This window comes from Podarcis tiliguerta (assembly GCF_965153285.1).
Source record: "Podarcis tiliguerta genome assembly, chromosome: 11".
Taxonomy (NCBI): domain Eukaryota; kingdom Metazoa; phylum Chordata; class Lepidosauria; order Squamata; family Lacertidae; genus Podarcis; species Podarcis tiliguerta.
Window position 1 is genome coordinate 25,444,915 of NC_139544.1, and position 14,277 is coordinate 25,459,191.

Consider the following 14,277-nt stretch of genomic DNA (forward strand, 5'->3'; position numbering starts at 1 on the left):
CTGTGGCCCAGGATCTCCAAGTTGTTTTTATTTGAAGACCGTAAGGTCCTCCGTGGGACATACCAAGAGAGGCGGTCCTGTAGGTACGAGGGTCCTAGGCCTTATAGGGCTTTAAAGGTTAGAATTAAAAATTGCTGCCTCAGTTGAGGCACTGCTTCACCTCTCACTTCCTTGAGTGAAGCAAAAGGGAGGAGGCTGATACTGGGTGGTAAATCACATACATTTTCATTAGAAACTCTCGGGCTCAGCCCCTGACTTCCTTGGGAAGGACTGGGTTGCCTGAAACCCTGGAGAGACAGTGCCAAGTCAGTGTAGACAAAACTGAGCAAGACGGACCAGTGGTCTAAGGCAGCTCCCAATGGTCCATTCCACCCCACTTGAAACCAGTTAGGACTACATGTTACTTCTTGACATGAGAGGACCTCTTCATTAACCACATTTCATTGTGTGGTTCTTCTTCATCGCATTAAGTGTTTCTGTTTCAGGGCTGCGTATTCCAGTGGTAGAAACTGCAGACGTGTTGAGATGGATATGCTGATCTTCCAGCCAGTGGGGGAGCATTCCTTGCTGGTGCTCAGGGCAGGTGTGTGCATGCCAGGGTGCTTGTGGCACACCATGGGGGCAGAGCGCCATGGAGACGTGGCAGGTGTGCTATCAGAGAAACCCCTGTCCAGTGGAGTTGAGTGGGGCTGCACCTGGTCTTCCAGTGCAGTCTGTGCCACCCTGCTTTGAGGGATGGAGTTATAGCACGCTGCGAGATCATCATTTGGGAGACTTGCAAAAGTGGCACAGGGCTGGCAGGGCACATTCCTGTTGCATCCTTCTTGAGCCGCCCTCCAGGTGGAGAGAAAGATGCAACAAAGGAATGTGCCCCCCCCCAAAAAAAACCCTGTGCTGTGGGTGACAGCCCCCTTTCCACATTATGCCTCTGCGACATGGAAAAACCACATGGAGGCAGTTTTAGCTTGCAACACCTGTGCACCTGTGTGATAATGAAATCCCTAAGCTGACACATATTTTTCCAAGCTGAATTCTCAGCTCCAGCTTAATAGCTAATTAGTCGAGTTGCTGGATCTACCCAGTTGAGGGAATCTCCATAACAAGTTGAACTAGTGCATGTGCAGTAACACTGACCCACCCCGAATGTGTGTCAGTGAAATGGCCCAGCAGCGCAGAGGCAAATTTCAGTAACCCATTGCTACTCCCTTTTGATTATCCCCTTGTGACTCAGTTTTGGGTTTCAGTGTTTTCCTGCATCTTTCCATTTCACCCTTCTCTTCAGTACTGAGAAAATGGGGATGGAGGAAAGAGAGTTTCTCAACCTCCTTCTCACAGATTACCAACACCGTGACTCAGCTAAAGAGTGTCTGTTCCAAGGCAGTGAGGGTGGAAGACTTGGGCAATTGGGGCACCTGCAACAAAATGCTTCCATTAGCCTGACCCACTAAGAGAATTCCAAGAAAACCCTGATGAGCTAGCCAGCTAATCAAGCACTCCATTAATATATGACAAACTTTAAGGGACTTGAGCCAGTGTTGTAGTGTGGGTTGCCAGAACCCAGGGCAAGGCAAGTATTGTGCCCCCTAACCCGTGGGCAGGTAGGGATAGAGGAGCGAGACTATCTAGGTGCCCATTGTTACGTGGCAACGTTTATTTGCCCCATCATGTTGAAAAACTGTATAGAATGTTCAAACATTTTCATCATGAATGGGAAGAAATGTGGAAGGGGAAGTGATGTAGTACGGAAAGTGAAATCAGACTGCAAATTTCTTAATTGAGGAGGTGGGGGTAGAATGACTAGGAACATGAGGTTTTATTTATTGGCAACATACTATTTTTAGCTTTAGCTTAGGGTTCCATGTAATGATGATGTCTGGACATAGAAATCAGGGGAGTAGAGAAGGAAAAGCTAGGGGCTTGGGAAACATAAGCCAGAAGTATTTTTTTTTAATGTAGTTTGGCGTGGGGGTGGAGGATTTGAGAGAAGCAAACATGTTAACTGAGGATACAACAGAATGGCACAATGGGATTTACACATGAGAGCAAGAGGTGGGGAAAATCTAATAGAGATAGAAAGCTACTCGCTGTCCCCAAATGATACTAAGGGAAGTAATGTGAACAAAAGTATGTTCTAAGGTGGGAAATCTACTGGCTGCTTCATTGATATAGGATCTGCTCTTAAGTGACAAACAGAGAACAAACAGAGGCAAGAGGGAATTGGCTAATGTGTAGCATACTTTACAGGCTGCCCATTTTCAACTCTTTTCAAAGCTCCATGTCCTTGGAGGAAAGGGCAGGGGTTAGAAACTGACTATATCCACTGTTCCCTCCCCGCCATCTCCCATCTGCCACTTCTCTACTTTATTAGCTGTCTTCTTCTTTCTCTAACCACTTTTCTCCCACCTTGTCACAAACAGTGCTTCTGAGAAGTCTTCTCTGTCATATGTACAATATAAGGAAAGATACTAGCCCATTTCAAGTGTTCTTTGAAAGCATTGTTCTTTCATTGACTTTATCTATAATTTGGATTTTTAAAAAACTAACAACAACAACAACAACAACAACAACAATAATAATAATAATTTATTATTTCTAACCCACCCATCTGGCTGGGTTTCACCAGCCACTCTGGGCGGCTTCCAACAAAAGATTAAAAATACATTAAAACATCAGTCATTAAAAACTTCCCTAAGCAGGGCTGCCTTCAGATGTCTTCTAAACATCAGATAGTTGTTAATTTCTTTGACATCTGGTGGGAGGGCGTTCCACAGGGCAAGCACCACTACCAAGAAGGCCCTCTGCCTGGTTCCCTGTAAATTTGCTTCTCGCAGGGAGGGAACCGCCAGAAGGCCCTCAGAGCTGGAACTCAGTGTCCGGGTTCTATGATGGGGGTGGAGACGCTCCTTCAGGTTACATAAATGAAACTATATATATATATATATATACACATACACCGTATTTTTTGCACCATAACACTCACTTTTTTCCTCCTAGAAAGTAAGGGGAAATGTCTCTGCATGTTATGGAGGGAATGCCTACAGGTGGTGGTGGGGATCTGCTGCAGTCGTGAGCAGAGGATCCATCGTTCCCCTTCCTTCCCTCCTCCGTGGCTTGCTTTGAAACAGCAAAGCGGGAGAAGAGTGGGAGAGGGACAGAGAGCATGCTTCTTTAAAGGAGAAAAGCGGGAGAGGAGAGGAGCCCCTTACACGAGTGTAAGCGGCTCCTGTCCGGTTGGCTCCTTTAAAGCAATCAGGCTCTCTGCCCCTCTCTCCTCCCCACTCAGCTCGCTATATAGCAGCAAAGTTTTTCAGCTTGCTAAGCCTGGGATGAGCGGGGAGGAGGGAGAAAAGCAGAGCCTGCTTGCTTTAAAGGAGCAAAGTGGGAGAGGAGAGGAGCCTTCTCCCCTTATACCCCTCTTCTTCATTATTAGCAGCATCTTTCTCCACCCACCCCACGCATGTTCCTTCTCCCCTTAAACCCCTCTCCTGCATTATTAGCAGCATTCTTCTCCACACACCCCACGCGTGCTCCTTGTCCCTTGAGTGCTTTTCCTTCCCTCCCCACTTAAAATGTGCTTACAAAGCACAGATCCACATGGATCCTCAGGATTTTTGCACTGGGTCACCCCAAATTCACCATCAGATCACATAGCATGTCCATGGCTACATCTTGCACCAAAAAAATCATGCACCCACTGTTGCCTGGGGCCGCAGTGGTGCAAAAACGTGGTTACAAAGCATGGATCCACATGGATCCTCAGGATATTTGCATTGGGCTACTCCAAACTCACTGTCAGATCACATGTCTGTGGCCACAGCATGAACCACAAAAATCATACATCCACTGTTTTGTTTAGAATACTTTTTTTACTTGTTTTCCTCCTCTAAAAACTATGTGCGTGTTATGGTCAGGTGCGTGTTATAGAGCAAAAAATACGGTATATATAGTTATGAAAATTTCAGGGGGTTAGGCTGAATATCTGGATCCCTTTCTAATTCTTGGAATAGACAGTCTAGTCTGGTCAGGTGATAGCCTGGGTGATGGGTCATTATGAGAACAAAGACAGGGGCTCTGTGCAAGAAAGCAAGTAGGCGGGGCCCCCTCCCTCAACTCACGTTGGTTAGAAGGATAAAGGCAGAGTTTAGAGTGGAGAGTTTTGGAGTGATGTGAGCAAGATGCAAAGCAGCAAGTTGGGGGGGGGGTTGAGAGAAAGCGTGCATTGATTGATTTCTGTCTGAATCCAAGGCTGCAGCTGATGGGGGAAACAATACTCTTTTGTGGTGTTGATGCTGTGAACTCCTCCACCGTAGGCTCAGGTTGTATATATGTGTAAATAAACCATATATCATATAGTGCATGGCATGCATCAATATATATTTGTAGACTTTAAATGTTTTTTATTTGTGCATTCAAAGTGTTAGTATGGTGTACTGTGGAAAATATGTATCTGTTAAAAATAACAGTGTTACCCCAATAACGCACGACTAGAAAACATGTATTAATGTTATGTCCTCTCCAATTTGCTGTGAAATTTGTCAGCTTCAATAAAGTCCAAATGCAATTTATCCTTTGGACGGTGGTGGAAATTTCTGTCACTTCAAATATTGAAAAGAAGCTATTTGCTTTTTGTTTTTAAGATGCCCTAACCACCTCACCTGCCCACTACAATGACAACTGATTCTGTTAGTGTTTGATTGCTGATCATGCCTCCGTTTAGCTGAACACTTTCTGCTTTAGCACATTAAAAGAAAAGAAAATAATTCATGTCCTAGTCACCCATTCATGTGGTTCAGACATAAAGCCAGATGCTCACTATAGTTTAGCGTTAGGTGCCTACAGAACACAAGCATAAATGCAACATTTTGAAAGGTCTCCTTGCATGAAACACAGTACTGTATGATTATGATCATAGTTTTTCTCTTTTTGGAAGTAGGTTATTCTATTTAAAAAGTTGGGGTGCTTCTTTTTGAGCCTGTTTTTCTGATGACTGATTTTCGTTTCTCAGGTAGTTGAGCATACACAACCTCTTCATAACCAGCCTATTTTTTGTTTTTGTTTTCTCAAGGTAATCATATTTTGGAACCCATCCAAAAGTTGGTTTTCAGTAGAAACATATTAACTTTCAATGTCCCCAGGCATAGTGTAATGGTTCTAGGGGTTGCTCGTGCGTAAATCGGCGCCACACCTGGGTGGGTTGCCTGAGTGAACCCTTTCTGTCTGGACAGCCTCTCGCCCGTGGCTGTCTCAATTGCTGGCAGAATCCGTCAGTGGGCGTTTCTTGAACTTCTTCCAGCATAAAAGTTCTTTGACGCCTAGTCGCCACCTACTTTCCCTGCGCGGAAGCCTTCTGCGCAGGGAGGGTGTGGGCACTGGGGGACCCGTGCTCTCCCCACTGGTCCCCGGCGAGGAGTCTTGGAGCCACCTCGCCGATTCCCCCATCTGCCCCCCTTCTCCACTGGTGCTACGCTGATTTCCTTCCCCAGAAGATGTGCTGCTTCTCTCCCTCCCGGGACGCTCTCCGGAATCCCTCTGGAGCCCTCCCTCTCCCTCTGGCTTCGATGGCAGTTCCCTGACACATAGGTTTCCATCTTTCATTGTCTCCTGACCTGTCTTTCTTTCTCGGCTCTCTATCCCTAAACAGATTGCAATTTACAAACCTATATAGCCTACCCTTTTCCTTCCACACCAATGGGCATGTTAAGTGAACAATCAGCATAAGACAGGGCTCATCTATAGCTCTTTTTGTGCTGTAATTTATTCCAAGTATCCTGTAATTTCTAGGCATGGGTCCAAGAGGGTTTTCTTTAGTCCTGCTGCTTTGCCTGGGAAAACCCACTGTTTACTTCTGAATCGGAACAAATGCCAATTGGGTTTTCTGTGGATTGATGCTTGTTCCAATTCAACTGTAAACAGTGAGTTTTCCCGTACCTAGAAATCACAAGGCAAACAGAAGTGTGCATGAGCCCATACTGTCCTCACAGAAAAGGATGGAACGTGCTAGAAATCCACAGGCAACTCTTTAAAACTGAGAAGTTGGGGTCCATTTTGTGAAATGCATATACTGAGTCTGCAGAAGCAGCTATTAGGAAGTTGATTGCACAGAGAAAGAGACTTTTCTGAGCCAGCCACATTTGAGTAATCTCTCTGCGACAGGCTGTTATAATGCAAGCCACCACTGAGGAAACCAAGTTACCTGAAGCAGACTGCTAACTAACTGGATGTCGGCCAGCACCAGATGTTGAAACTGTGGCTACTGACCTTCATCTGAGCTGTGCAGTAACTCAGCATTTGCTGGGAAAACACTCCCCGAGCTGTTTTTGGCCAGAAAATGCTGTAAAGTTGAGAGGGTAACACAAAGTAAGCAATATGGGGAATATCCCTCTAAAACACCCAGATGGTCCCAGCAGCATTGCTGTTAAAAAGTCATCAAACTACACTGACCTTATTAAACTTGTATTAGAGTTGCAGATGAACTTTTTTGATTGCTTGAACATACTAAGCAAAGAACCCTCTCATTTGTGAAAGAATGTTCAAGTAGAGTTGACTGAAGGGGAAACATATTTTCTTCAACTCTTTAAAGGTAGCAGCAAATTTGTCGTGCCGTAATCCACTGTGAAGCTTATGTGTCCTTAAGCCCCACTGTTTTCAGCTGGGATGCATCACCTTCCTAACTTTTGGCTTCCATTCTGATGCAGCAGATATCAGTTGTCAAAACTAAGACATGCTGAATGGAATGGAACTTAAGGCTGCAATTGTAAGCATGCTTACTAGAGCAGGTCCCACTGAAAGCAGACATTTTGAGTAAATGTACCTATGGTTGCACTGCACATTTAATATACTATCTTGTTCCATTATATTGTTACACACAAGCCAATGTCTGAGTGGCAAGAGACTTCAGGGGTCCCAGCACTCACCCAGGGTTTGGTTTCCTTGGAATGAAAGTTACTAAAGACAGTGGTGTCTTTAACATATGTGATTTTATTTATGCGTATATTTCTTTACACATATGTACAAGCACATATATATTGAACATAGGACTCACATAATTAACACTCCAACAGATTATGCTTCCCCATTAAGTTTCCATGGTTGCTGCAGCTGTACAATATCTACAGTGGTACCTCGGGTTACAGATGCTTCAGGTTACAGACGCTTCAGGTTACATACGCTTCAGGTTACAGACTCTGTTAACCCAGAAATAGTGCTTCAGGTTAAGAACTTTGCTTCAGGATGAGAACAGAAATCGGGCTCCAGCAGCACAGCAGCAGCAGGAGGTCCCATTAGCTAAAGAGGTGCTTCAAGTTAAGAACAGTTTCAGGTTAAGAACGGACCTCCAGAATGAATTAAGTACTTAACCCGAGGTACTACCACTGTACTAGCCTTTGGACACGTGTGTGTGTGTGTGTGAAAACCAGACCTTGGAATCATAGAGAATGTTTGCGTGCTTCATTTCAGACCTAATAAATATTCCTAGATATTGTAACTTCTTGTCACCTCTCAGCAACATGCTAAAACGTTTGAGTGACCATTCGTGCTGTCCTCTGTCCTTCAAAAATAATATAAAATAATATAAATTCCAGGGAAATTCCCTGGCTCTATTTCTGTATCAGAGTGATTGGTGGAATAATTTTTCCATTTTCTCCTCTCACCCTCTTTCAACATAGCAGCTTTGCAGAATTATTTGTACTGGCAGATGTAATGCTGTTTTAAAACATCCTCTAGCTAATTTTACTTTCCGTTTGCTAAGTTTCCCCCCTGCCTGCACTGACTTGCTTGGTACTGGTTGGAATTTGCACAGGTATATTACATCTTTGCCCCCCAAAATGGCAAGAACGATCTTATGGTAATGGTGGTGAGAGAGCGATGGAGAAGCAATTTCCACATCTGAAGCCCTGCCAGCTAGCTGTGGTCAGGATAGATGTGAGTGGTGTGTCCTTTTCTCTCCCCGTTTCGGCTGCTTCCCCTCTTTTTTCTCCCCTCCCCATTGACTCTGAGCTGCCCACCCAGGGTGTGTGTGTGTGTGTGTGTGTGAGAGAGAGAGAGAGAGAGAGAGAGAGAGAGAGAAGCTTTTTGAAACAGAAATTCGAGATATGTGTGCCTTTACTCTTTTTATCTCTCCTGTTAGATCTGTATGGGAAGTATGGAGATGATAGAAAAGGCAGAGATGGCGGTAAGAAGAAAGAGAATGCATGCAAGAGTGCTAAAAGGAGGAGAGAAGAAAGCAGGCAGAGAATGAGAAAAAGCAGGGAGGAGGAGGTATTCATTTGCAGAAAAGCAGGTGCACCCAGTATTATTGATGAAGAGTTATGAGTTGCACCATGCTAACATTGGCATAAGCCTGTGCTTGGAAAAATGCCTAAAAGTGTGGGGAGGAATACCTTAAGGACAACTTTAGCTGTTTCATTTACTGGATCTTATATACCCTGTGTAATGCAATCCCACGGAAGTTTTCTTAGAAGTAAGCCACACTGTGTTCACCTGGGAGTTTACTCACCTAGTAAGTATGCTTAGGTTTTTAGCATCAGTAATTGAATCCGCACTTCTAATATTCACCTCATTCAATGGATCTTATTGTTTAAAGTGGCCATCAGATGAACAAGGGTGTCTTTAACACATATGGCTTTATTTACACAAATGTATAAGCGCATACTTACTGAGCACAGGACTCACATAATTAGCCCTCCAGAAGATCATGCTTCCCCATTAAGCTTCCAGGGTTGGGGCTGCTGTCCCCAAAGCCATAGCCTTGGACTCAGCACAGACAGCAGCTTACACCTCTCTGGGTCTTTCTAGCCTCTAACTCCAGACACCCTGGGAAACGGCCAACTCCTGACAGGACTAAAACAATAGGCTAGTTCCTGGGCAATTGTTTTCCTACCTGCAAAACTATGTAGCTTCCAGCTGTGTGTGTGTGTGTGTGTGTGTGTTTGTGTTTGTGTTTGTGTTTGTGAGAAGCAGGCCTACTCCCTCCTGAAAGAGCCTAACCAGCCAGCTGTTCCTATGGCAATGCATATGTACTTGAGCAGCTCTTTAGAAATAGAAATAAGTGCCTAACAGACTTGGCTAGGCCCATTACTGTAACAAAGAAACTGGTTTGACCACTTCAGCAGTTCCTTCCACTTGATGAATTCAGTGGGATTTACCTCTGAGAAAATGTTCTTTCGATTGTCTGAGTATTTTAGCTGGATGAGGGCCAACAGCTGGGGTCAATAGTTCAGTTTCTAACTGAATTTATTTATAATTTCCGGTGTCAATTATTACATATGTTGGGTGCACAAAACTATGCAGCTGAGATGTATGAAATCTGCTAGCTTTCTTTTTCTTTTAAGGTAAGCAGTACCTGTTTTTTGTGTGTAGTGTATTCCATATTGATGGTTGCTCTGATTTAGCATTAAAGAGCAGGTTTTCCCTGGGAAAGGAGTGGGTCAAATGGAAAAGTGCTTGGGCCCATGGTTTCTAGGCATGGGGCAAGCTGAAGTGTGGATGAGCACTAACTGTTTATATACTTTTTTTGGTGGAGCATAACATTATTTAGCAGGCATATTTATCACCATGGGTGTCTCATCGATTCTGAACACCTGGAGGAGTCGTGTACTGATCTGAGAATGAACCATAACAAAGTGCTTTTAAGATTAGGAGCAGAGATAATAAAGCAAAGTTCAAAACATGCATGCACTGAACTGCTCCTTACAACATTCCTGACTGGTAGATTAAAAAAACACAAAAACAGAAATAAGGTTAAATGTTTACTCTCATCCATTAGAGTAGGGCATTCACCTTGTCTTCTGTGCAGTGGCGTAGTGTGGGTTGTCAGCACCCGGGGCAAGGCAAGTAATTTGCGCCCCCTAACCCGGGGCAAGGCAAGTAATTTGTGCCCCCCTGCTGCACTGTCCCTCTCCCAGATAGTCCCTCGCTCTCTCTCTGCACCGCACCGCACGCCTGGCACCCTCCCCTCCACAGTGGGCGCCGACCCGGCGGCTCGGATTGGATTCGCACAGCCAGCACTGCAGTGAGAGAGAGTGAGTGAGCCAGGTAGGGGCAGAGAGCTGCGAGTGCGCGCCCCCCAGATGTTGCGCCCGGTGCGGCCGGCCCCCCCTGCACCCCCCACGCTACGCCACTGCTTCTGTGCATGTATTGTTGTGGTTGTTATTTATTAAATTTGCATATCAACCTTCCTCTGTAGATCTCAGGGTAGTTTACAGCATAAAAATACAAGATAAAAACACAAAATACATAATAAGAACAAAAGCAAACCAGGCAGAAACAATATAGGATGTTAGTCAGCCAAAAGCCTGGCTGAAGAGGTAAGCTTCCCTGGAGAGAGCATTCCTCGAACAGGGAGCCACTGCAAAAAAGGCCCAGGCCTCTCATGGAGGTGGCACAGGAAGATGATGATCACAGGGTCTGGGTAAGTTATGCACATCCAGGGGTTTTTTCCCCCCAGCCAGAGCTCACAGAAGCTCAGCTGAGTGCCCTTGCCATTCTAAGAGAACAAGAGAGAAGCTCGTGGTGAGTTCCGGCACCTCTTTTTTTGGAAAATAGCACTGTGCACACCTCAATTCTCTTAACAGTGCTTACCTGGATTTGGTTTCCATTGGAAAAGGTCACAGTAGCCATATTGGCATTTTGCAAAAGTGATGTTTATTTACAGCATTAAACACCCCCCCACACACAGAGAGAAAAGCCCTGCTGCTCCAACATCAGACCTTCAGGGAAGCGGCTGGCACCAGGTTCTTGCAGAAATGAACTGAGTTCTCTGTGTCTCTCTTGAGCCTCTCCCCGGATTGCAGGCATTTGAATCACAACATTCCTTAACGGGGAGGGAGGCAACTTACTGGAACATTCAAACCACCAGCCAATATTCAGTTTCATTGGCAGCCCTTGCTTGGCCAAACATTTGGCAAACAATGTGCCTCGAACAAATGATGTACCTGGGCCAGACCTGCATGGCTAATTTCAGGCTCAATAACTCTCAGAATCAAGAATTGGAAGGGATCCTGAGAGATCATCCAAGCAAGCAAAACAAAACAAAACACCAAATACACCCCTCCTGACGCTGCTTTTCCCTGACAGAAATGAAATGTCAGGTGTTCGTCACACATATTTCCATGTGATGCATTCTTCAATCCTGAGATCACTTTTATAAAAGATTGGACAAATCCATAATCATGGGGGACAGGTGTGATATTCCTAAGCAGCAGAGGGAAGCCTTCGACCTGCAGGACAAATAAGGCCCACTAAGCCACACGAATCTGGCTTTTGGGGAAGGGCTAGGCATGGCCACTTTCCCTCCCTTCGTGTCATATTGCCTCAGGTGCAGGACAGGTAAAGCCACAGCTACAGAGAAAAAACTTGGAGCATACAAACCTGGCTTATCACATGACACTTCAGTAGCCATGGAGGCCAAGTGGGGAAGGAGTTAACACTGTCCTAACCAACCCATTCTCTTCTTTCCCAGCCTCCCTCTCTCTTTCTCCAGGCTCTGGAGTGAGACTGGGCAGCAGTGGAACTAATCCTACTTAATGCAGATGGGGATGGATGAGCAAGAGACAGCTGAAGAGGGCTGGACAGAGAAGGGAAAACAACCCTCACCTACCTACTACCTTCCCCAGCCCTTCCTAGATATATGTGTATGTGTTTGCAGGTGCAAAAACCAAACATATATTATACAGTGCTGGATTTACATATAAACTAAACAAGCTATCACTTAAGGCCCCAGTCTCTTGCCCCCCCCCCATGTCACTATTAATATACTTCTTCTTAATTGTATTTCAGTTCAACAATTGCTTTGATAAAATACATATTTTGTTATGTGCAAATGGTTTTAGATACCTATTAGGTCCATGACTTACCCTATAGCATATATTCAACACAAAAAACAGTGACCATTTGTTGTTGACAAACAATAGCTGGACATATAAAGGGCCCCATTACCTTCTGTAGTTTAGGGCCTCATCAAACCTAAATCTGGCCCTGAATATATATATTCAGTTCCCATGCTTCAGATTAATAAAAGGTTATATGTGTAGTTTGCATGCAAGCCTGCAGTATGGGTATGACACCCATTTTAGGATCTTATGACACAGGGCATGTCCAGAAACAGAAAGTTTAAAGATTTATGAAGTCAAAGAATACCACCAATTAATAATTCAAGCAATTTACTGTAATAAAAGTGAATCAGCATATTTATTTAAATGATGTAAGACAGAATCAGTTAACACAGACATTCATAACAAGTAGCTCAGTTGGGAGAGCATGAGCCGCTTAATCTCAGGATTGTAAATTCAAGCCCCACATTGGGCAAAAGGCCCCTGCATTGCAGGGGGTTGGACTGGATGACCCTTGGCATCCCTTCCAACTCTAGAATTCCATGTTTCTTTGATTATACGATAAGCGATACATGACCAAACAGGCTACGTTTCAAAGGAGTGAAGCTATCAGAATCCACGGAGAAAGGAGGATGCTGTGAAATTGCCCAGGGAAAGATGGGGGGGGGGGGGGCGACAGAGATGTTGACAGGAAGGAGAGGGGAGCCTGTGGCTGAATGGGTGAAGGTGTTCTCAGAAAGAAAATGGACATTGACTTGAACCACTTGCTTTAGGAAAAGAAAGGGAGATTGCTAGAACAGGAGAAAGAGAGCAGATCACCCCCAGAAAGGGGAGTATGATTGGGCTTGAAAGAAGAATACAGGAGAAGAGGAAAGAGAGTGGGGTGTTGACCTGTCAGTGAGAGTGCGTGCAATATTTGTTCATATTTCTGTGAGTTTTGCATTTGATGTAGTAGGTGGGTTCCTCTTCAGCGACAGAGAGTGATAGAGAAGAGGAGAAGGATGAAGGTCCTGAGGAGAGTTCTTGTATTGGAAAGAAAGTCTGTTTTCAGATTGAAAGCATTCCTAGTTGTTATGGCAGAAAGCAACCAATTTTATGAGTGTTTAATGATTAAAATGAAAGCAAAGACTAAAAAAAAGTTGGTTTCCTGTCTTATCAAACTCAGGGTGTCTATATAACTGGGTTGAGAGGTGATAACCTATCTGAAGAGCTTGTCCCTTCCTGATCTAACAATAGGAAGCTAAACATTAACTGTGATCATACCTGTCTGTCATTTCTAAGTGGAGGACTTAATTTTCCAGTTTAACAAGCAACCCAAGAAGGGTCACAGCGGGCCACAAATTAACAGCTGCCAATCAACAATTATCCCCTGGGAGGCTTACAAGCACAACACCATTAAAAATACAATGCGTATATAATATTTAAAGTCAACAACCAACAGCAAAAGACAGAAAAGAAAAATCCACAGGAAAAAAGCCCTCACAAGAGACTTTGCTAGCATCTACGAGTGATACAAGCAAATTATGCCTATTTTCCATGTTTAGAAACATAGAATTATAGAGTTGGAAGGGACCAAGAGGGTAATCTAGCCCAACCCCCTGCAATGGAGGAGTCTTTTGTTCAACGCGGGGGTTGAACCCACCTGAGATTAAGTCTCATGCTAGTAACTGAGCTGAGCTAGTAACTTGAAGGATCAGATACAGTTTGTTTAAAATTTGAGTCTTGCCAACACTTAGATCAAAGTGAATATCCAACACATCTGATAACAAGGAGGGGGGAGAGAGAGACACATACATTTATTAAAGCATAGCAAGCTTCAGTATTCCTTGCTTCTGCCAGTAATTCCACATGAAATCAGTGGAAGTAGCCATATTGTAAACCTGGACTCCCTTTCTTCCCAAAGGTTAGAGGTGATATAGCATTGATATCTCATGATCATATTCAGAAGGAATGTGGATTGCATTTGTCGAGAACCTCCGACCCTCCAGATATTTCTGAACTACAACTCCTATCAGCCCTAGCAAACATGGCCAATGCCAGGGGATGATGGCACTTGCAGTTCAGCAACACCTGAGCGCCAAAGGCTCTCCATATGTCATGCCTTGGGCTGTGTGCACATTACTGTTTACTCTGGCTCCATTGTGCTCCCACCGCTGGCGTCTGCAGCTGTATGCACATGGCGTTAGCCAGAATCCATCTATAGCCTGTGGCTTCTTGAGAAATACTCAGGTACTTTCCCTCAAAGAAGCTGTTGAGCCGAGGTGCGTACATTTCAGGCAGCTGTTGCGCATGCGCAGATGACAACACGTGCACAAATGGCAAGAGGAAACAAATCAAGTATTGGGCAACCAGATGAAGACATCCCCTCCGTCTCTCTGGTGTGTTGGACAAGGTAAGAAAGCGACTTGAAACCAGCAGGGGCAGGTTTCAAAATGTGCCCTCAGCCTCA

At 44.6% G+C, this 14,277-nt stretch overlaps 1 protein-coding gene across 1 annotated transcript in view; it reads left to right on the top strand.

The window, feature by feature from the left end:
- GIN1 (gypsy retrotransposon integrase 1) overlaps positions 1-7,239 on the top strand; it is a 271,168-nt gene extending 263,929 nt beyond the window's left edge. The window contains exon 10 of the transcript XR_014503066.1: positions 7,159-7,239. The gene's annotated coding sequence lies outside the window, so the exon portion shown is untranslated. The remainder of the gene's footprint in view (positions 1-7,158) is intronic.
- Positions 7,240-14,277: the final 7,038 nt, after the last annotated feature.